The 21,559-nt window shown below is 37.8% G+C and overlaps 2 long non-coding RNA genes across 5 annotated transcripts in view; both read right to left on the bottom strand.

Annotated features, from left to right (window-relative positions):
• LOC116479053 (uncharacterized) overlaps nucleotides 1-9,629 on the bottom strand; it is a 103,994-nt gene extending 94,365 nt beyond the window's left edge. For 3 of the 4 annotated variants that reach the window (XR_009208842.1, XR_004250923.2, XR_004250921.2), the window contains exons 1-2: nucleotides 9,087-9,629; nucleotides 6,646-6,714 (exon numbers count right to left, since the gene is read on the bottom strand). This is a non-coding gene — a long non-coding RNA (uncharacterized LOC116479053). The remainder of the gene's footprint in view (nucleotides 1-6,645; nucleotides 6,715-9,086) is intronic. The other variant, XR_004250922.2, reaches the window with a different exon arrangement.
• Nucleotides 9,630-15,931: 6,302 nt separating this feature from the next.
• Nucleotides 15,932-19,894, bottom strand: LOC116479671 (uncharacterized). The gene is made up of 2 exons (XR_004251031.1): nucleotides 19,824-19,894; nucleotides 15,932-17,045 (listed from the first exon to the last, which is right to left on the bottom strand). It is a non-coding gene; the product is annotated as an uncharacterized LOC116479671 (long non-coding RNA).
• Nucleotides 19,895-21,559: the final 1,665 nt, after the last annotated feature.

Here is a 21,559-nt window from a genome sequence, read left to right as displayed (position 1 = left end):
CAATGTTTGGGGATACAGAGTTTTTATGCTGAGTTGAACTTAACCTTTCTAGTTCTTTATACAAGCTTCCTGAATTATCTGGCAGGAATGATTCAAACATAAAACCCCATTTTTAAATTTTATAAAAGATTTTCATTTTTATATAAAAAGATCATCAGGCATATTATCCCCTTTGATATTTATTAACAACTGTTCTCTAAGAAATTCATAATAATTGGAGACACCATCCCTAAATCTCTTCCTACTTTCAAAAGATCACTTATCCTTTCATATTTGATTCCTAGAATATACTAAGCTGAAGTTTAATCACATACTTATTCAGATGTTCCCATGTGTTTATTCATTTAACAAATATTTATTGTGTACCTAGTGCATGCTAGGTTCTGGAAATGCAACAGCAAACAAGACAGACACAATCCCTCGTGGAGCTTACTGTGAGAAACTCTCCAACATTTACCCTAGCAATAACTAGAGAGTTTACTGTCCATTGGGTCCTCTTCACACCTGATAGAAAAAATAAAATTCCTCACCCCATGGAAATCATGAAATACTCCCTGCACGGATTTGTGTGAGCTTGCTTTTCTAGAAACACTGCTCAAAAATGCTGCTTAGTTTATCTATAAACCACAGTTATACCCCAGTGAGGTAGGTAAGTAATTTATTCATAACTAACATTTATGCAGCTCTATTTTCTAGCTGCTGTGCTGAGTGCTTTTATGGACTATCTCACTAAATCCCTTCAACAACTCTATTCAGTAGGTTCAATTTTATAGATAAAAAAACTGAAGCACAGATATATTATGTGACTTGTCCAAGGTCACACAGCTAGCAGGTGGAACTGGGATTTGAACCCACGCAGTCTGACACAAGAGCTCATGTGTCTAATCATTATCTGTGGTTTGGGGGACACCACCATTACATTAAAATGAATGAGTCACTAGGTGAGTCACTGTATATAAAATACTGGGAAATTGTAAAGTAATATACAAAAGATATTAACAAAGTATTATTCATGGTAAACAAATCACATCAGTAGCAAACACAGGGTGAGAACTCAATCTTATGTTATAGCTTACTCTTAAGAAGAATATGTGAAGCCAGGATCATGGTTAAAGGTACAGACCAGAAAATTTCTGACATGTGATAAATATATCAGTGACTTTTCAGATTTATTTCTTGTTAGCCACTGTGTCTATTTGGTGCTACAAAAACTGAAAGAAACAAAATCCGTGACGTAAGGGCTTATAATAAATACACAGTTTGGAGATGAACTAAGGATATTTTACATTTACAGGGAAGGATTGGACAATAGTATCGTTTTCTCACCATTTGCATGTACATCATGTCTTTCAAATTGTTTCCATTATTTTTCTGAAAGAGCTGCAAAATTGTGCAGTGGTTCAACCTGACCAAAGTGGTATTATGCTGCTGGGAAGTAAAAGTATTAGACACCAAACTGGAAGTATTGTTTTCATTATCAAATGACTTTAAGTTCTTTTAAAGCATGGATGCAAAAGAATTTTTAGATACTGAAGACACCTGAATATTGGGATGCTAAGTTTCTTGGGTTTCTCCATTCTTGACCACACAGTGGTGTCATTCTATTGAGGGCTTAGATTCTGTAAATGAACAGACAATTTTTTTTTTTGCTTTCTAGTTTCAAACTCAACATAGAACACTTCTGTGACCAAATGTAAAGGTTTCCCCACACCCCCAACCCCAATAATTTTCCAAGCAGGTACCAACTGGATGTCCTATAATTCAATTCAATTCTGAAACTATTTACGTGAAGATGGTGTAGATTCCACAGATTGAGGGCTCAGTCTCACAACACTTAGCCTACTTAAGATGCCAATTGCAAGTAGTAGGTTGTCACCTGTCCTTCGACTGGCTGGAGACTGAGATTCCCACAAGCCCTTCTTTGGGTTCAGCTGGGACAGCTCACAAAACTGAGGAAAACACCTACTTAGTTTACTGGTTTATTATAAAAGATATCATAAAGGGAATTTTTACCCAGTTCAAATTATATGGTCATGTAGTTACCAGGAACCTATATTCAGGAATGCTTATCAGTGTCCTTTCCATCCTTTCACAAACCTCCTTGAAGACACAATATTCTAGGATTTTGCTTGTTTGTGAACCGTGAAACTGCATCAGAATTAAGCAATTAACTGTGGAAATGACTTAAGATAGGCATAAGGACACAATCCACAAGGAAATTTGGTTATTTCTGTGGCCTACAATAATTTAACATATTAACCGTAATTATGAGTGATAGTCTATACCCAGGCATACAGAATTTTAGGAGTCCCACACAATTTTGGAACATATATTAATAACATGTTTATGAAATACAAGTCAAAGAAGGTTAAACATCATTCCTTATTTGATAAGGCTTCCCATGTAATTTAACACATCAAATAATTCTATTTCTCTCGCCTTCGGATGCTACAGGGACCTTCTCTAGCATCCTAACTTTAGGGGTCAAAAAAAAAAGAATTATGAAGATGAAATTTGATTTTAGGAAACCTGTCAAATATGTGTTTTAAAACACTTAACCAAAATAGAATCACAGGCCACTGTAAAATAATGATCATTCATGTAGCTGAAATAATAATTTAAAGATTTTCAAAAAATGCAAAAACCTTTACTCTTTGAGAGAAGACCCGGTTTCCCAAACAATCAAAATACCTAAGAGATAGAGCATGAGATGGATTATGTCTCTCTCTCTTATCATTGTTTCTTATTTTTTGCTTTTTACCCAAAAGGTGAACAAAAACATTTTACTGACATATTAACACTACATAAAATTTTTGTTCAAAAGAGAAAGCCAAATTTTACTTTTGGATTAGTATATTATCAACACTAAAGCTAATTTTAATAAAACCTTATAAATCTATAAGATCTGTCATCTTACAGCCACACAAGATTTTCATACACCCTTTTTTGTTTTACATTTTCTTGCTCTTCCAAACTCTCTCTATTCATCTAGTTTTACCTATTTCGTATTCAATTTGAAATTTTTAAGAAACTTCTACACTAGACAAAATTATTTTTATGTCAACACACACTTTTATGCCTTTACAACTTTCCTCACCAAAAGCATATCTTGCTTTTGTTTATACATTCTGTATAAATAATTTTTTTTCATATCTAGTAGTTTTAATTACATACATTGACTACAATTTTAACTCTCAGTAACCCTAATTTCTAGTGAAAATATTAGGAAGAAATTTTGAACTGTTTTATATCAGTATTTATAGATAAAAACAAGTTTATAATTTTTTAGAAAGACATTTTCCTAAATTATTGTTAACAGATCTAAATATATTTAGCTTTTCTATACTGTATTAAAATAATATGTCAAGGTATATAGACTTAAACTCATGCCTGATAACTAATATTTCAGTATTTTACCTTATTTAAAAATGACTCAGGCATTTTATGACTATTAATTTAACAAAAGTTGACTTTAAAATTTTAAATTACTGAAAATAATTTTGAAACTGTTACCAGGGGTCCTTGCTCCCAGAGCTCCCAAGATGGTGGTGGGCCACTTCCAAAATGGCAGCGGGCCACTTCCAAGATGGTAGCAAGCTTCGTGTTCTCTGACCTGGGGTTCTTGGCCTCACGGATTCCAAGGAATGGAATCTTGAGCCATGCGGTGAGTGTTATAGCTCTATTAGAAGTCGTGGGTCATGGAAGACAACCGGGGAACCCAGTGACTAGTGTTCAGCTGGATTAGGATGAACTCAGGCACTTAGCCGTGCAGGAAAAATGGCAAGCCTTTAACCCAATCTGGAGTGGCAATGGGCGCCTCACTGGATCAGGAGCACAGCAGGCACCCTGCTGGATCCAGAGGGATGGAAGTCAGCAGCGGGTCTGTGACGGTGGCAAAACAGCAGTGGTGGATGGCGAGTGAAAGCTCAGCTGGAGCCGTAACAAACACGGACCAGAAGAGTGCAGTTGCAAGATTTAATAGAGTGAAATAGAGTGAAAACAGAGCTCCCATACAAGGAGGGGACCCAAAGGGGGTTGCTGTTGCTGGCTCGAATGCCTGGGTTTATATCCGGATCTTTGTCCCTCCCGCTGTGCTCTCAGGCAATAGATGATTGGCTATTTCTTTACCTCCTGTTTTTGCCTAATTAGCATTTTAGTGAGCTCTCTGGTTGGGTGTGAGCTAAGTTGCAAGCCCCATGTTTAGACGTAGATACAGTCACCTTCCCAGTTAGGCTTAGGGATTCTTAGTCGGCCTAGGAAATCCAGCTAGTCCTGTCTCTCCAAACTATGGCACAAATACCCTACCTAATGTCTTTCCCAGTCACCCTGGATTCCAAATAGCCACATGACACCCAAGAGGACTATGAAAAGCAGGGCCTGAGTCCTGTATTTATATACCAGGTATTGAGGTCAGGGTAAAAGACAGAGCCAGGGAGAAAATTCTTAGAGGATGGAACCCCTCCCAGAATAGCCAGGAGGCAAAGCTGAGACAAGGAAGAAGGGTCCATATGGGGCCTGTCTGTCTTATAGCTGCTGGTCTAGGTACTGAGAACATGTCTCCATGCCTCACCCAGGCCACCTACGCAGACTCTCAAATCCAGAGGCTCAACCAAAAGCACAAGCTTGCTGTCAAATCAAGCAAGTACTGAATTATATTTAACTGATAATTTTGAAGCCATTCCTATTTTACCAACAATTTTTAAAACTAGCTTTTTTTTTTTTTTACCAAATATTATCACATACACATAATGTATACGAACATACAAACACAGACAGAAGCAGATCTTACAGGTTTTATAAAGGATTCTCATTTGCCAGACTCTAAGTGGATTTTCCTCCTTCAGCTTATCAGTCTTCCAATTACCTGTTTCATTGTTCTAAGCAATTGTTAAGTAGGCAACAAAGTGGTATTTCTAAAGGCACAATTCTTACATGAAACAAGATCTGTATTTCAAAAGCACAGAGCTAAAACTTTAGGCCTACATATTGTATCATTTGCTCAAACCAAGGAAAAAGTGGTGTAAGTAAAAGTTCAGTCAAGACAAGATGTGAAAAAAGCACCTTAAACAAAGGTATGACTTGTCATACCTAAAACAATGGTTAAGAGTTTCTAATGTACATAGAGCTCTTACAAATGGAGATTTCCTTTATAGATGTAAATTGCTTTTACAAACGTCTTTCAAGATAGCTGGTTAAGTGCCAGGTAGATGTGTTTTAGTTTGATAGATGGTCTTTTTAATTCAGCTACTCTTCCTTAGCTAAAATTATTGAGTTCAGGGTGGAGTACATTAAGGAATAGGACAAAGAAAGCATTCTCTATACCTGAACTCAGTATGGATAGATCTGAAAAAGAAGCAAGCCTACTTTACTGAGTGTCTTCCTTTTCTAAAGACTTTATCTAGGATAGCTTTCTTTTCACCTTTGGGATGGAATAGTAACTGCATTAATCAGGGTTCTCTAGAGGGACAGAACTAATAGGGTGTGTGTGTGTGTGTGTGTGTGTATGAGAGTTTATTAAGTATTAATTCACATGATCACAAGGTCCCACAGCAGGCTGTCTGCAAGCTGAGGAGCAAGGAAAGCCAGTTTGAGTCCACAAAACTGAAGAACTGTAGTCCAGTGTTCAAGGGCAGGAAGGTCTAGCATGGGAGAAAGATGTAGGCTGGGAGGCTAGGCCAGTCTAGTCTTTTCATGGTTTTTTGTTTGTTTGTTTTTTGGTGTTTTTTTTTCTGCATGCTTTATATTCTAGCCATTCTGGCAGCTGATTAGATGGTGCCCACCCAGATTAAGGGTGGGTCTGCCTTTCCCAGCTCACTAACTCAAATATTAATTTTCTTTGGCAACACCCTCACAGACATACCCAGGATGAATCCAATTGAGTTGATACTCAGTATTAACCATCATAGTGACTAAGTGAAAATGTTAGCAGTTTCCATTTTTCTTATCAATTAGTTGCTTGAGCTTTTTATTTGCCTTTAAGCAAAACTGTTTTTTTGTTTAAAAAAAAAAAAAAGACTCCTCCGTGGATGAGACTAATTAGGGGGCCCTCACTTTCAAATGCACTTCTTAAAGTGCAATGTTGTTCACTTGGAATGTTCCGCTCTAATTTTAAACTATCTTTAGTAAGATTTTGCCATTTCTATAACCATTTGCTGCTTCTGGGGCCTAATACTTTTTACATGTAAATGTAGGCATAGCTAGAAGGTAGATTACTCAGTTCTTAAGAAATTAAGGATCCCATTTTTACTCTGAATCTTGGCTTTGACTCTCAGATCTCCTTGATCAACTTAACCAATAATTTTTCCATACCCAAATGCCCAGGAAAAATAAAAATCTCTGTAAATTTATGAAAGCTGAAGTTTGCATCCCCTGTAGTATAACCATTTAATCCTAGTTTCTCTCTGACCCAGTCAGACACCTAAGTCCTCTAACTAGATCCAATTCAGTTGATTAACAGAGCCAATCTGATTCTGGGCCCAGCCCAATTTATGCTGCAACTTCCAACCCAGTTTGGATCAGAAATTTGCTCAAACTCAGAAAGCCTCGAAACACAAATCTGTGGGGCTTCAGAATTCAAGGGAGAACTAACCCAATAATCCCCAGTTTCAACAAGAAAACAATGGATACAATGGACCCAGCAGGTACCTTGTTTCGTCACTCAGTGCTCCTGGGGGTCACTGGAAGCTTTTCTTTCGATCCCACTTGTGACACCGTCTGTAAACAGAAAAAAACCTTAGACAAATCAAATTTGATAGAGTTGAACCAAACAAAGAATATTTCAGGAATTGAGCAGCCTTCCAAGCAAGAGTAGGCTTAAAGAGACTCCAGCACAGCTGTGTGATGGAAGAAGATTTAGGGGCAGAACAAGGAAAATGACATACAGAAAATGGAAGTGAGGTATAGGAACAGCCAGATTGTGTACAGCTCAGAATTTACCATGTTTGAACATGGTTTTAATAGATGGAACTTGATGATTGCCATAAGAGTAGGTTACAGTGTGTTTACATTGTCAGTTTAGGTTAGGTTACAGTTCACTGCATACGGAGAAATCTTTAGGCTGAATTTTACATATGTAAGGAGGCAGCTTTAGGCTAAGCTTAACAACTAGCACAGCTCTACAGTACAAAATATCTACCATGACTACATCAGATTTTGACCCACCAATTTCAAAGTATTTGCTTAGAATGTGGTGTGTGTGTGTGTGTGTGTGTGTGTGTGTGTGTGTGTGTGTATGATGAGAGGATAAGGGACTGGGCAAAGTTCAGTGATAGCCTAACATGCTAACTAACATTAGGGAGTAGTATGGTTTGAAATGTGTATTTCCCTACTAAAGGGCACTGCTTTTCTAGCCTTATTAATCTTGCAGTCCAAATTGACCACTACCTATTCCTGGAAACTGTCCCAAACTTTCTTTCTCTTAGATTTTGATTATTCCTGAAATGCCTCTTTCATTCCTCAGAAAAAAAATTCCCAATATAAAAGGCCCATTTCAAATAGCTTCTCTTCCAAGGAGGTTTTTCTAATTTTCTTTCAGACCTGACGTCACATATAACCCCTCTTTAGCATTTCTCTTAGCTTGTCTTGTAGTGGACCCATTTGTGTCCTTGTCATTTTAATTTCTCCTGTAGTAATTACCTACCAAGTGGGTGCTTAATATTACTTAAAAGGAATTTTCTTTCACCTGCCAACTTTATAGAATGGCTGCTGGATTATTTTGGGTCTATCTCAGTTCTCTATAGCTCACTCACAAAGTTCATCTGAGTTGAGAACTCAACACTGCACACTTTTAAAAAAGAAAAGAGCCTTAATTATTATTATTTTTTTTTACAAAGAGGAGATAAAGAATGTAAAGATAAAAGTGGTCATCCTTATATCTTATTCCCTGGTTGTTCTGATCTCATTCTTATCCTCAGGATGAATGTCAAGGTTAATGTAAATATTAACCATATTAATATTAAATACCCAATCCCCCCACCAAATGACTTTACTATAGATACATATTTGGTTGCTTATTCCATGGGAGAAATTCTAAAGTGTAAAGTGAGTTTTAAATTAGCAAGGTGGGCACAATAATACTACTTCCATATGCCTGAGTCTGTATTAATGGTCCTGCCTATTGTCACTGCCCATCAGAACACAAGCCCTACTTACACTACAGTAGTTCTCCTCTGCCCCTAAGCCATTATATCAGGGACAGGAGATTGTGATATTAATTACTGTTGTCTCAGCTGTAGCCTATATTCGAGGAAGATAAAAGGTGATCATCGAAATCAAAACATTTCTTCAGCTTTAGCCCACATTGTGTTCATCTGTGTTGCTAACACAAAGTTTTATCTGAGTTTTAACTTTTATATACCATATATATTCAACAACTAACTTAAACATTATGTTAATTTGCTACTTCTCCCACCTCCCCCATACCAAGGATAGAAAACATAATATCTTGAAGGAAAATTCTCATACATGAGAACTAATACTAATTTTTTTCGTCCTTTTAGGTATAGTGATTACAAACACAAATTCAAGAACTATCCCACACAACTTAGTTCCAAAGAGTTTAATTGCTACCTGTTCCATAACTTTTTGCTTCCTGTGAGTTTTTGTTTATTAGCTGTATTTTTGTACATAATAGGGTTGTAAGAGTGAGAGGCTGACTGGCAGCTACAGAGAAGGGGACCCATAGAAGGTCTAGACCTGGATTTTTGTAACACAACAATCCAGCATCTAGTCCTCAGCTTTGCAGATCCAGTTTTTCTGGTTTTTTTCTGGGAAGCTCAAAGAGACAGTCTCATTTAGCACTAGGTTTTTCAGAATAATTATTACTAGCACCCCATTTTGCTCTCAGAAGTGTCCCAATAGAGACAACACATTACGTGGTCAACATATCTATAGGTGATATAGCACTGGAGAATCATTCATATTAACCTGCCTCAGTTCACAAGATGCTTAGGATTTTTCTTTTTGCAATTAACTAAAACACAACTCACTTGAGCTTGAGAAGAAAAAAAAAAAAGGAGAGAGAATCAATTACTTCCAAAGCAGGACAGATCCAGGTCTCAGTATCTCAGTGTTGATAGAATTCTCACCTCTTCTTACCCTTCTGTCTTCCTCAGTGCTGCTTGTCTCTCCTCTTTTTGATTGTAGCTCTTGTTCTCTCCCACTGAAGTCATTTTCTCTCCTTTGGATATTCCTCTCCTAGTCTCCATTCCATTCTTATAGCTCTTCATCTAAAAGAAAAACCAGACTTTTTCCCTCAGTGCCTGTATCTTACAGGTAGTCTCTGAATGACTTGGGTCTGGTGCTCACTTTTTAAGGAGATTATTATGGAAAATGGTAGCATGACTGGCCAGGTCTGGGATATATCCTTGTACCTCCTGGATGTCCACTTACTAGCTGTAGGAAAAGCAAGATGAGTAGGACATTAACACTTCTAGTAGAAAACAAATCAAGAAAAAAACTAAAAAGGAACACACACAGATATCAAAATGGGTTTCAATTATAGGGGAGATAACACATCACTTGAGGAAATTAGAAAAATCTTCTTGGAAGAGCTGCCAATTGAAATAGATGCTAAAAGTTGAGTGAGATTTGACAGTACGAGAGGAGTCTGAAATAGCACCGAGATAGACATTGACATGAGGGAGATTGCTCACCAAAATTTTGGCTTAAAATAAGAATCATTTATTTTGTTATTCATCCTGAAAGTCACAGAATTAGCCTGAGCTCAGCCGGGCTGTTCTGGGTTTGACTGGCTGGGCTTCCCCATGTGCCTGTAATCAATTGCCCATCAGCTGAGCAGCTCTGTTTCTGGGGTTGGCTGACTTCCAATTGAAGTGACTCAGCTTTTTCCCCCGTGGTCTGTTACCCTCAGCAGGCTCGTGTGGGCTTGTTCTCATAATAGAGGAAAAAATCTCAAGAGAGAGCAAAAGTCCACAAGACCTTCTGAGAATTAGGCTCAGACTGGCAAAATGTCATTTCTATCACATTCTATTGGCCAAAACAAGTCACTCGCCCAGCCCAGACTCAGCAATTGGGGGAAAAGTCTCTACCTCTTGATCATTGTAAAAGGCATTTATGCACAGAGGAACAGAAAATCGGGCCACTTTTGCAATCTACAGCAGTGTTTTACCGAAATAAAATAATTAGAAAAGTATTTTGGGTAGACAAAGCTATACTTAACAGCTAACATTTATTGAGTTGTATTTTTTTCTCTAACTTGATTTTTATCCTGACCTTTATCTTTTGTCAGAATACATATTTATCTTGTCTTACAGCCTAATGCTAAAGTGTCTGACCCATGTCCAGGTGTTCTTCTTACAGGAAACTTGTTTATACTGTTATACACAGATGCCCTTGTGACTCTCATCAGACCTGTGAATAGTTTATTCCTACCAAGATAGCCATTCTGTAGGAAAGCCCTGACTGGAAAAGAAGTTAGGTTCGGGTATGTTGGCCATGTGAGATGCAGAAGAGGCAGCACAACAAAGCACACGGTGTATTAGTCCGTTTTCACACTGCTAATAAAGACATACCAGAGACTGAGTAACTTATACAGGATAGATGTTTAATGGACTCACAGTTCCACATGGATGGGAGGCCTCACAATCACGATGGAAGGCAAGGAGGAACAAGTCACACCTTACATGGATGACAGCAGGCAAAGAGAGAGCTTCTGCAGAGAAACTCCCCTTTTTAAAACCATCATATCTCGTGAGACTTACTATCACGAGAACAGCACAGGAAAGACCCACCCCCAAGATTCAATTACCTCCCACTGGGTCCCTCCCACAACCTGTGGGAATTGTGGGAGCTACAATTCAAGATGAAATTTGGGTAGGGACGCAGCCAAACTATGTCACATGGAATAATAGAAGCAGTTTTATTACTCACATATACCCTAGAGAGAAGAGAGCAGCACATTTTTCAGGACCAACGGGAAGGAGGGAGTCCAGGACACACAGACTTAACTGTCAAGTGGGGAACAAAAGAGAGAGAGTGAGCGACCTAAGAGCCAAAGCCTTAATTGGGGTCCAGGCCATTTCCTAGGTAGATTTCTGGTGGGGAGTTACAACTGGTGGGTTTAAGAGCAAGTGGGCAGGAGTTCGATGCAGTCCTGCAGTGACTGCAGAGAGGTGGTCACTGTGGCCTATCTACAAAGCACATGCCGCGTGTGGGAGTGGGTGGAGCAAGTAAAGTAGGTTGAATATGACTATCTCGTAGGGAAATAGTCACCGGGAGGCAGTTAATGAGACACATCTGAATGAAGTACCTTGAAAAACTGGGAAGAGGTGGAGAACTGAAAACTCTGTCAAGGGTGACTAAGCTCTGCCTCTTGTATGAGGAAGTCAAACCTATTGACTCATTGAATATGGAAAGTTAAACCATTTATATTCAAAATGGATGTTGAAGCAACATACAATTATAAGAATTCAGTATATTTGTACTTACTATATGTCAAGTACTGTTCTAAGAACTTCACATATATTAACAGATTTTAATTATTGTGACATTCTTTATTTCAGAGAAACAGACTACCTGCATATGAAAGCTTAGGCAGGGCTTACTAATAGTAAAGGAAACCTAGCTGGGTCTAAAGTTAGGAATTCCCTGCACCCTGGGCTGTTGCTCCTCATTAGAAGTTAAGCTACCCAGCATAGTCACTGCTTAAGTTCTCAGCTGCCTATGTAGAATGTGACAAATAATAGGATAGTTTTGACTTTTTTCTTTCAATCCAAATGCAATCTACTGAGGCAAATATGATATGATATTATATGTTATAAGGTCTCATGTTTACATATGAGAGTAATATGTTTTTATTGGGCCAGAATTATAGCTAAAATTTGAAGATGAAATAGAAATTAACCATATATTCCCATACTCTAAAGAAAGCCATTATATTAGTCCGTTCTCACTCTGCTAGGAAGAAATACTTGAGACTGGGTAATTGACAAAGGGAAGAGGTTTAACTGACTCATAGTTACGGATTGCTGGGGAGGCCTCAGGAAACTTACAATCATGGCAGAAGGCAAAGGAGAAGCTGGCACCTTCTTCACATGGCAGCAGGGCGGAGTGAGTATGTGCAGAGGAAATGCCAGATGCTTATAAAACCATCAGATCTCACAAGAACTCACTCACTATCATGAGAACAGCATGGGAGAAACTACCCCCGTGATCCAATTACCTCCACCTGGACCTGTCCTTGATGCATAGGGATTATGGGGATTACAATTTGAGATAAGATTTCGGTGGGGACACAGAGTCGAACCATATCATCCCTATACTACCTAAAAATAATAGCACTGGGCCCATTCAATTCAAAGCACCCTCCCTCATCCATATATCAGATCAACAGACAAATAAAAGTGTAAGAAATGATGTTTTTGGGACAGGTTTTTCTATCTTCACCTTCACTCTTGCCCAGCCCAACCCATGTGAAGGAGAGGAGCTTAAAGATAAACTATCAGAAAAATTTAGTAGGGTTAACACTGAATTACCCAGATTCATAATAAATATTACTAGCTCTAAAGAGAGAGATAGACTGGAATATAATTAGAGTGAGGAAACTTCAGTACATCACTCTCAGCATTAGCATTAGCATCTAGACAGAAAATCAACAAAGAAACATTGGATTTAAACTGAACTTTAGACCACATGGACCTAACAGATGTTTACAGAACATTCTATCCAACAACTGAAGAATATACATTCTTTTCTTTGGCACATGGAGCATTCTGCAGGATAGACCATATGTTAGGCCACAAAATCAGTCTCAACAAATTTGAAAAATTAAAATCATGTCAAGTAACCTCTCAGACTACAATGGAATAAAACCAGAAATTAATACCAAGAGGAACTCTGGAAACTATACACATACATGAAAATTAAGCAACATGCTTTTGAATGACAATTGGATCAATAAAGAAATTAAGATGGAAATCAAAAAATTTCCAGAGACAAATAAATATGGAAACACAACATACCAGAACCTGTGTGATACAGTAAAAGAGGTGCTAGGAGGAAAGTTTATAACAATAAATGCCTACATCAAAAAAGCAGAAAGATTACAACTAACAATCTAACAATGCACCTCAAGGAGTTAGAAACAGAAGATATAACCAGGCCAGGCATGGTGGCTAACACCTGTAATCCTAGCACTTTGGGAGGCCAAGGTGGGCAGATCATGAGGTCAGGAGTTCGAGACCAGCCTGGCCAGCAGGGTGAAACCCTGTCTCTACTAAAAATACAAAAAATTAGCCAGGCATGGTGGCATGCACCTGTAGTCCCAGCTACTCAGGAGGCTGAGGCAAGAGAATCACTTGAACTCAGGAGGCAGAGGCTGCAGTAAGCTGAGATTGCACCATTGTACTCCAGCCTGGACGACAGAGCGAGACTCTGTCAAAAAAAAAATAAAAATTCAACTCAAAGTGTTCTAAAGACTATGTGTAAGATCTGAAACTATAAAAATACTAGAAGAAAATCTAGGAAGAACTCATGGACACTGGCCCAGGCAAAGAATTTATAAGACCTCAAAAGCACAGGCAATGAAAAGAAAAGAAATAAATGGAACCTAATCAAACTAAAAAGATTCTGCACAGCAAAAGAAATAGTCAACACAGTGAAGAGACACCCTGTTGAATGGAAGAAAAATTTGCGAATTTTTCATCTGACAGGGAATAATATCCAGAATATAAAAGGAACTCAAACAATTCGAGATGAAAACAACAAACAATCCCATTAAAAAGTGAGCAAAGGACATGACTAGATATTTCTCCAAAAAAGACATACATACAGCCAACAGGTAAATGAAAAAATAATCAGGATGGCAACCCCATTTTCAATAGCTAGGAATAATTTATAAGATTAATCATCAGAGAATTGTACATCAGCATCACAGTGAGATATAATCTTACACCAGTCAGAATGGCTTTATTAAAAAGACAAAAATAACAGATGTTGGCAAGGATGAATAGAAAAGAGAACTCTTATACGCTGTTGGTGAGAATGTAAACTAGTAGAGCTACTATGGAAAACAGTATGGAAATTTCTTTAAAAACTAAAAATAGAATAACTTTTTTTCTTTTTTCTTTTTTCTTTTTTTTTTGAGACAGAGTCTCACTCTGTTGCCCAGGCTGGAGTGCTGTGGCACAATCTCAACTCACTGCAACCTCCACCTCCCAAGTTTAAGTGATTCTCCTACTTTAGCCTCCCGAGTAGCCAGGATTGCAGGTGTGCACCACAACACCCAGCAATTTTTTTTTTTTTTTTTTTTTTTTAGTAGAGACAGGTTTTCACCATGTTGGCCAGGCTGGTCTCGAACTCCTGAACTCAAATGATCCACCCTCCTTGGCCTCCAAAAGCACTGGGATTATGGGCATGGGCCACTGTGCCAGGCCTAGAATTACCATTTGATCCAGCAATTCCACTACTGGGTGGCTACCCAAATGAAAAGAAATCAATACATCAAAGGGATACCTCCACTCACATGTTTATTGCAGCACTATTCACAATAGCAAAGATATTGAATCAACCATCAGCAAATAAATGGTTAAAGAAAATGTGATGTATATACAAAATGGAATACTATTCAGCCATAAAAAATGTGGTAACATAGATGAGCTTGGAGAACATTATATTAAGTAAAATAATCCAGACACACAAACACAAAAATCGTACGTTCTCACTTATATGTGGGAGATAAATTATTTGAACACATGGAGGGAGAGAGTAGAAAAACAGATAACAGAGACTAGCAAGGGTAGGGGGCGGGGGTAGGATGAAGAGAAGTAGGTTAAATGGTACAAACATACAGTAAGATGGAATAATTTCAATGTGTGATAGCACATTAGAATGATCATACTTAGCAAAAATGTTTTGTACTCAGGTGATGGACACCCTGAATAACCTGATTAGATCACTATTCATTAGATACTTGTAACAAAATTTCTCATGTACCTCATAAAGCTATGAAAAAATATATATATATATGATTTTTAAAAATGTAGGGGTGCTATGGTTTGAATATTTGTCTCCTCCAAAACTCATGTTGAAACTTAACCCCAAATGTAACAGTATTAAGAGGTAAGGCCTTTAAGAGATGATTGGGTCGAGGGCCCTGCTTTTGCAAATGGGTTAATCCATTCATGAATTAATAAATTAGTGGGTCAATGGATTAATTGTTTGTCATGTAGCTGAGTCTATTATCAAAGCCACTTTGCTTCTCCCTTATATGTTCCATCACCATGTGATGCCCTGCATTGAAGGCCCGGAGACTCTAAAGGGAGTCCCCACCAGCAATAAGGCCCTCACCAGATGTAGCAGGTATTCAGTTATAGCAACAAAAATAAACCAGGACAAGAGGTGACTATAAGGAAACATCTCTGGAAACTGACTCCCCAGGTAGAAGAAGCTGAGCTGCAGTAATCTGGAGTTCTTCAAAGGTGCCATTGCTTCTGTAGCTGAATGTCATGAGGGCTTTTCAGAGAGCTTTGAGATCTGCCCCTCAAGGTGTGGGGGCACACATGGACAAGACACTAAGTTAGGGAAGACTTCTGCAGGTTCTGTACCAACAGAGCTTGAAGGAAATGTGGTGCTTGGGAAGATGATGGGAACAAATCTCCACTACATCCCAATTCCCTGTGATTATCAGAATTTATGGAAGAGGGCCTCGGCAGTGCCATTGGGTCCATGTGATAGGGCTTCAGAGTTTAAGAAGGTGATTATGATAGGGCCTCGGAGTTTAAGAAGGTGCTTATATAGGATTGGATGTTACATAAAAGTCAAATTAATATACATATATCTAAATAATTAATTTGCCTCTGACCACTAGCAAATCATTCATAGACCAAAAACATTCTATGGGCAACACTGAGCAGGACTGATTAAGTATGCTTGGGGTAAGAATAACTTTAGATCAAATATTAAAATGTTGCAGTTTTAAATAAATAGAATCGAGTTTGATTTTGATAATCATAAGCAAGCAGAAAATTGTAGAGGATATTGTTTAAAAGGCTTGCAAGGAGAAATGCAAGAAAACACTGCTGAAAATGATGGGAGAAAAACAAACAAACAAAAAAATCCACAACATTGTTTATACTCCACGATGTAGAGGTTCTTCAGTAAACTCATTACATATAATCATTCTATTATATTCTCACTTTATGCCATCATTTTGCGAGTGCTTATATTGAAATAAAGTCCAATCATAACAATGGACCTGCTTTAAAATTGAACAATTTGAGTAACGGGCCCAATTGTTTTCTTCTCTGGCAGGTACACAATGGAATGTCGCACACACAGAAATTTTCCCACAAGGCATAGTCAGTTTTCCTATTAGCAGATTTACTACACTTTCTTTGTTCATAATTTTTATTCAAAAATCTGTTCAGTGGAATTCAGAGTCTTGCCAAAATGGTTGATAAACCCACACTGTTAGGTTTCCTCTAGAAAAGCCATAGAGAAGAAAAAAAGAATTTAAGAAATAATACAATAATTCCTGTGAGAAGAAAGGCTGTCTTGGACTGGCATGTGGAGGGTGAAAGGAGAAGAAAAGGCTAGCCTAGGGCAAAATACACTGGGCTGTAAAAGGATACCTTAGAGAAAAGCAGTTTAATTCTGCTCTTTCTTGCTGCTTTCACACCTTAATAATGCCTAAGGGCAGCCTCCTATGCAGAGATCTGCGAGAATGCTCAGGCCCCTAGTGCAGGTATCCACAGGAGTGAGATTAAGGTGAGCTGGAGCCCTGCTCAGCTATCAGCCTAGCCTCAAGCACTGAGACCTCCATCCTTTCTCTTCTAAACCCCCAGAGCTGGTGGATTATCAGGGATGATAGGTACTTCCTCCTAATACTAACTCTCCCTGGGAGTTGAAAGTAAATCAGAATAGTAAGGTTGTTTGGTGGGAAGTTTCAAATGGCAGTGATTGTAGCTGTGGTTTAATAGTGCCTGTGGCTCTTCCCTTTTCCTCTTCCTTGATATCTTGGGATCTAACAGAATAAAGTCTGATTTTCAGTCTTCCTGAAATGGGAATTATGAATGCAACACTTTAACCTAGGTAAAGAAGAAAAGGAGAATTTATAATTGGGACACAGGGGTATGTATCAGACCCCAAAGGCTTCAGAAGAGCAGAGGGTCATCTCCACCCTATGTAGCTCCTCTCCACCCTTCCCTCTATGTCTGCTTCATTCTTTCTTTTCCTATACTGGGTTTTTAAATGTTGTATGTTGTGCATGGAAGCTGCCCACACTGCAGCACCTCTAAGGAGGATTACAATTTCTTTCAGTGACAATCGCAAATTGCCAGGAAGTAATTCTGATTGTCCCAACTTAGGTCTGGTGTCCAATGCACTGTGAGCAAGAATTTGTGGTTATGTGGTACACTGTAGTTGCCATGGGTGGGAAGTGGTGGTGGGAGAGATGTAATAACAAAATCAATGACTTCATTGTGAGCCTGGCAGATACTGCCCTCCAACACCAAAAAAAGAGTCCAATGTAATACTGTATTCAAGATTCAGAAAAATCCAATGAACTCTCCAAAATCAATTGTATGATTTTGCAGATTGTACTTTTCACAAATGCATCCAGCCAAGAGGGTAAATGAAAGGCTGGTTTGTTAGCCTTGGATTGTTTATCAGCTTAAAAGAGTGTTTTGTTTTTTAGATTTTCATTGTTTATTTACCCAAAGAGATGCCTTTTGTAATTCATCTGCCCAGAGAGTGTTTGTTTTTTGCTTGTTTGTTTGTTGTTTTTCTGTTTTTTTTTTTCAATCCTTCTGCTGGAGGCAACTTTTTACAATTCAAACAAATGTGACATTGATGATCTAGTAATTTTTACTAAATTAATCTCTAGTTCCTAAAATATTAAGAGCTCTGAATGAACTGTTCTCTCCTACAGTGTTAGAAACACAAAGTCTTAAATTCTACATTTCTTTGGTTTATGTGGAGAAAGAGAATCTTATATCCCTCCACTCTACCTTTCCCACATTGTAGTCATTAGGGGGCCAATAAACTGATTCATGCTAAGTCACACGCAGTCAGGAGTCTTGACAAATACAGATCTCTAGGATTGCTTTCTGTAGCATGTATATAATTCTTAGTGCATTACTAATGAAGTCTTAATTCTTAGAGCATGATTTAGGACAAATCACTTAATCTTGCTAGTTAGCCAAAAGAGCAAATGATCAAAGACTGAGCCCACAGTAAAGTATAATCGATTCATGGTAAATCAGCAGTGCTTGAATGCCATGTATAAAATCCATACAGGCAAGAATCTGAAATATTTCTTCATTTAATTATTCATCCATATCCTAGACTGAAGAAGAAAGCCAGGGGACAATTAGAAGATGGGAACAAATGATTATATAGAAAATCCAATTCCCAAAGTAGTTCTCCTAATAATTCTGTCCTTTTGAAAATTTAAATTTTGCTCTTCTGCAAGAGCAGTATCAAATATTTGGTCATTAGTATATATCTCCTTCATTAAAAATTGATTAAGCCAATATGCTAATCTTTCTCATCGCCTGTACAAAGAAAAACTAGGCAGTAGTATGGTTCATTGCCAGGATCAACACAAGCCACCAACTGCAGGACATCCAGCACATCAAAGTGCTTGCAGTGTTTCCTGGGTCTAAAACTAAATCAAGTCCCTTTAATACTCTTCTTTACCTCCTGAATTACAAACACGAATTCTATACTATTTAGATAAATACCTAATTCAGGACCTAGAGAAGCATACAAAACTCTAAGGGAAAGGTTTACTTTTTCCAGCCTTCTAAAGAAACTGGATAGGCCAATAAATAGAGGCCAGTCATATTTATATGTTCCAGTAAAATTTGCCTATTGTACTTAACAAAGCTTTTGGATTTACAATTCTCATTTCAAATATACTTTTAGAGCCAGGACAATACTCAACATGGCATTAACAGTATTTTATTTCTTGTTTCATATTGGATAGACTACTGTAGCTGTAATAGGCTCATTGCCTGATGCATACAGCAAGTCAATACACCAAGATGCTGAGTTGCAGCAGAGAAAGAGATTCAATTGCAGGGTCACTGAACAAGGAGATGGGAGGGAGCCTCAAATCCATCTCCCTGAAGAATCTGAGGATAAAATTTTTAAGGGTTTTGGAGTGAACTGAAGTGTGGAGATTGTTGATTGGTCCCAGAGTACACAGTGAAGTCATGGGATAGGAAGATGAATGAGGTGTATTCTCCTGCTGATCTCACTCTTCTGTGGGGGTCTTCAAACTGGTTGCTGGAATTAGGGGTCTGAAAAACAATCTTGAGTGAAGTAGAAAAAGTTATTAAAGAAAAATTGCAAAGATATAAATGTATTTATTTAGAATGAGAATAGAAATCACAAGAAATGAGAAATTTTACAAAATTTAACAAAAGCCTCAAACAAAAGCCTTATGATTCTAATGACAGAGATCCTGTCTGTAGGAACAATGGGGATGCAAATTATTTCTTAAATAGTCCATGACCCTCATGTCAGACATCCTCCCTATGGGAACAGTGGGCATGCAAATCAATTCTTAAACAGCCTATGACCCTAATGTCAGAAATTCTATCTATGGAACAAGGAGCATGCAAACGGCCAGTATCTAGTGCTACATGAGTTTTAACAACAAGGAAGTGGGCCAGAGTGCAGCCTGATTAATGCTTAATTATAACTATATTTCTGTCCAGAACTTGACATGCAATTCTTGTCAACTTTGTGGAAATGGTTTCAACATCACAGTATGAAAGATGTCATTATTACACATATTCCCATTAGAAATTTCTGGGCACAGAAAATAATACATGCTACCTTTGTCACAAAATACAAACCTGCTATGTAGAAATCAGAGAGCAGTGGCTTGCTTATCTTTCTTGTCTAGTGTCCCTGGTACTAACAGCACATGGACTATTATTATTATTATTATTATTATTATTATTATTTTAACAAGAAATAATTGCATCTTGAGAAATACTAACATCCCATTTCAGTGCAGCCCAGGAAGCATTGTAAATTGAATGAAAACTGAGGAGAGGGGTCTTAGATGAAACTGAGACTATTAGGTTGTTTAGATTTTGTTTGTTTGTTTGTTTTTTCCTTTCCAGGATGGTTGTGGTAAAGACTTGAAGAGTAGCAAGTTTAAAAGGTGTAAGCAGGTCTCTTACATTAGAGATACAGACATTAATTCATCCTGGAGATGGAATGTTAAGAGGGTGGCCTTTTAGTTAATCAAATGCAAAGCCATTACACAGGCTTTATTCTTAGATGAGATTGAATCAAAACTGACAGTGTGTGTGTGTGTGTGTGTGTGAATGTGTATGTCTGTGACCACACTTTGTAAGTATTGAGAAGGGACCCACAATTGCTAAGAGTTACAGTGGAGGTGTGTATAGGAATAGACTTTGGTTTTGGGGTGCATGAAGCTTATCTGGAGAGAGGCAGAAAATAAGGTTTTTAAGAAAATTTACGAAGATGTAAATGTATTTATTTAGAATGAGAAAAGAAATCACAAGAAATTTGAAATTTTCAGAAGTTGACAAATACAAAAATCCAGAAATACTGCACAATTGCACTTATTAACAACCTTAAAAACACCATAATACTTTTTCCTAACATATGTATTTTTGCTGTATACTCTGAATTGCCTCTTGATATGACATTGATTTTATAATATTTTCCATGGAGAGAATAGAAAGATAATTCAGTCTTTCCTCTAGATTGATCAAAATTTTTTTTTAATTTGGTAGTTTAGAAGAATTTATTCTAATTTCATTGCTTATTGTTTGGGATGTCAAATTAAATTTTTAGGATTGCGGATAATTTGGGAAACTCTCTGTCAGGTTTTTTGTTTGTTTTTTTGAGACAGAGTCCCGCTCTGTTGTCCAGGCTGGAGTGCAGTGGCATGATAACAGCTCAGTGCAGCCTTGACCTCCCAAGCTCAAGCGATGCTCCTACCTCAGGCCCTCACCCCAAGTAGCTGGGACTACAGGCATGCACCACAATGCCCCGCTAATTTTTGTATTTTTTGTAGAAACAGGGTTTCGCCATGTTGTCCAGGCTGGTCTCAAACTCCTGGGCTCAAAGGATCTGCCTGCCTTGGCATCCCAAAGTGCTGGGATTACAGGTGTGAGCCACCATGCCTGGCATATTAAGTTCTGTTCATATGAGTCATAGGTTCTGAGGGCAATTTTTGCACAATATTATCAATTTAATTTAAGAGAATCCATGAATTATCTTGGAATTGATGATATTTTTTAAACACTTTGCTATTGATGTTCTCACTGTAGTTGGGATGTATTATGAGTTTTTACGTTTTCTTCAGCCAGTATTTCTTGTTAAATCGTCAAGATATTTACATTTTTTCCACTTTGTCTGTGTGGAACTCTTCCTTTTGATTTCATTGTCAATCCAAGAGCCTACTCATTACTCCCATTCAAACTTATCTTTTCCTCTTAATGAGTTATTCTTTTGGATATGATGTGATTTCATTGTGGTTGTTATAATTTACTTCTTGATATCAGAGTAATTTCTATTGATTATATTATTTATTCTTGTGGTTTTTCTTTTC

The sequence above is a fragment of the Hylobates moloch genome, unplaced genomic scaffold, assembly GCF_009828535.3.
Source record: "Hylobates moloch isolate HMO894 unplaced genomic scaffold, HMol_V3 SCAFFOLD_12, whole genome shotgun sequence".
NCBI classification, from domain to species: domain Eukaryota; kingdom Metazoa; phylum Chordata; class Mammalia; order Primates; family Hylobatidae; genus Hylobates; species Hylobates moloch.
Note: the sequence above shows the minus strand (reverse complement) of the source record. Positions and strands in the feature narration are given on the sequence as shown.